This window comes from Grus americana, chromosome 22 (assembly GCF_028858705.1).
Source record: "Grus americana isolate bGruAme1 chromosome 22, bGruAme1.mat, whole genome shotgun sequence".
NCBI classification, from domain to species: domain Eukaryota; kingdom Metazoa; phylum Chordata; class Aves; order Gruiformes; family Gruidae; genus Grus; species Grus americana.
In genome coordinates this window covers 7,569,891-7,572,500 of record NC_072873.1, presented here as the reverse complement: position 1 = coordinate 7,572,500, position 2,610 = coordinate 7,569,891, and the positions used below count along the sequence as shown (strand labels likewise).

The window sequence follows — 2,610 nt, the reverse complement described above, 5'->3', positions numbered from 1 at the left end:
GTCCTTTCCTAGGTGAATTCCAGAGCTCACTCCTTCCTCCAGATATTGCCTCTGTGTCCTTGCCATTGCTGAGCTCTCGGGCAGTGAGGCTGTTACTGCTCAGTTGGAGCCGTGCTGCTGCTGTGCAGAAGCCAGCCTGGGGGCACTGCCATACCTCAGCTGAGCTGAGGTGTGTGGGTTCAGGGTGCTTGCACATGTCAGTTCATCTCTCGCAGTGAAATTCCACTTTTTCTTTACCTTTACCTTTATCATCTTTATCATCTTTATGTCTCTCTCTATCTTACTTTTGTCTCAGGGATCAGTTTCTCATCTTCAGCTTTCTCACATTAGACTGCACGCTACTCTCCAGGTACAGCACTTATTTTGGGGCCCTCTCTCAAGAGGACTACCTCACAGAGCAGCTCTTCCCAGCCCAGGAGACAGCTGTCATGCAGTTGGTGTGATTCCCCTTCCCCTTTTTACTTACAGACAACAGGAAAACTCTCAGGGGGGTGTGAACATCCGACATCAACAAGAGCTCTATCTTGCAGCTCACCTACCTGGCGAGTGGGAAGAAGAAAGATCTACAACACAGCATGCAGAGAGGAAAATGGGTCAGCCAGACACTGCTGATGGAGTTCCTCTTGCTGGGACTGGGGGATGCCCGTGAGCTCCAGACACCTCTCTTTCTCCTCTGTCTGGCCACATACACAGTGACCATGGTTGGGAAGATCCTCATCATTGTGCTGGTGGTCAGAGACCCGCATCTCCACACACCCATGCACTTCTTCCTGATGAATCTGTCTGGCCTGGAGACCTGCTACAGGTCCACCATCCCGCCCAGGCTGCTAGCCAGCTTCCTCACTGGAGACACGACCATCTCTGTGCAGGGATGTATGGCACAGTTTTTCTTCTCCCCTTCTCCCACCTTTTCCCCTGAGCAGACCGGAAGACTTGCCACAGAAGGAAGGAGGATTCGGAGGCCCAGGCTTGAATGCAGCACAGCTTTAATGAGTCTAAAGAAGAGAAGGAGGTGGCTCACAGGGAGCACCAGGGTCAGCCACTAAGAAGCAGAAGAGCTCTTGCAGGGTGTTGTCTGTCGGCCTGCCCTGCAGAGGGAGAGACGCCAACAGGTCCCCGCCAGGCTGGTGTTGAGAGACAGCAACAGGAAAGGAAAGAGAGAGAGGAGAGTGGAAGAAGGAAACAATGGCCCAAAGCTCTACATAGAATGCCCTGAATCTCTGCCTCCTCTCCAGCAGCATGTTCTGAGGTCTTTGGAGGTTCTTGCCAGGGGAAGCTGCCAGCAGATTTAGCAGGGTTGACACCTGTTGCCGCAGTAGCGGCTGGTGATGCAGGAGAGGTCACAGCACCCAGAGTTGATGGGCACTCCGTCACGGCTGAGGATGCTGCCAACAGCAGCGGAGGTGGAGGAGCCCACAACGGTGTTCTGTGGGAAGGAGCTGAGGATGGGGCCGGGCAGGGTCACCACCACGGGGGAGGGCTCAATGACGACTATGGAGTTCTGGCACTGCCTGACGCAGGGCTCATTGCAGCTGTTGGCCAGCGGGGTCGGGCCACAGGGCTGGCAGGGCAGGCAAGGCTGGCAGGGCTGGCACTTGTCGGAGCAGGACATGTCTCTGGGCCAGAGGTTCACCTGGGAGAGAGGGTAGGGAGAGGTAGAAAACAGGGGCACCTGAGGAGCAGCACTGCACCCAACCACATGGGAGGCAGGGCACCTCCTGGCCCAGCAGACGCTGCCCAGCTCACAGCCCAGGAGCTGCCTCACCTAAGTCCCAGCCCCTCTCTGTGGAAGACCTTCTCTGCCCTTGCCTCTCCCATGAGAAGCAGCTCCCAGCCCTGGGCTAGGGCAGTCCATATCAGCGGAGACATGCATCGAGGAAAGACCTGATCTCAAAGGAGGAGGAGAAGAGGCTTCCCACTCACCTGATTCCCAAGGAGAAGGAGGCGAGAGAAGTGGATGAGAGAGCAGAGACTTGGGCTGCCTTTTATAGAAGTCCCACGCTGCCTCAGGCAGCCCCTTGTGGAAGTAATAATGTTCTGACAAGCTCATGCCTAATGCAAAGCATCCCAGCTAATGGCATGGGCTGTGTCCTGGTTTCCTGCACTGCTGCCTTTTCATTTCCTGGCTTGTGCCACGTGCTTCCCCACGTGAAGGCTTCTGTAAGTGCCGGGACGAGAGGCCCCAGGATTTCCAGGGCAGAAACACATCAGCGCAGGCAGAAGACTCAGCTCCAGTGCTGATGGCGTCCTGTGCAGGCAACTGATGTGCACCTGGGTCATTCCTGTGGGCTTGTTTGTGGTTAGGATGTGGGCACCGGATGCCCAAGGACTGCCATTTGAGAGGACATGGCACATCTCTCTGACGGTCGCTCATTGTTGCACACCGGTGGGCTTCTGCTGGGAGGGTTTGACCCTATTGCAACACTAACAGTGCTGTCAGGACGCGTTTGCTGGGCTCCTTGGCCTCATCCCCTCTCTGTGCAGACTCTGCAGGTCCTCAGGCAACACCGTGAGCATGTCTGGGGCCCGGTCCTTCCCCGGGGTACTTGAGTCGTGTCCTGCCAGCAGGCTCCCCAGCATCTCCTCAGCAGAGGCCACAGCTGCTGATGT

The 2,610-nt window shown here is 56.3% G+C and overlaps 1 pseudogene; it reads right to left on the bottom strand.

Moving 5' to 3' along the window:
• Positions 1-1,288: 1,288 nt before the first annotated feature.
• LOC129195549 (feather keratin Cos1-1/Cos1-3/Cos2-1-like) lies at positions 1,289-2,050 on the bottom strand (annotated as a pseudogene).
• Positions 2,051-2,610: the final 560 nt, after the last annotated feature.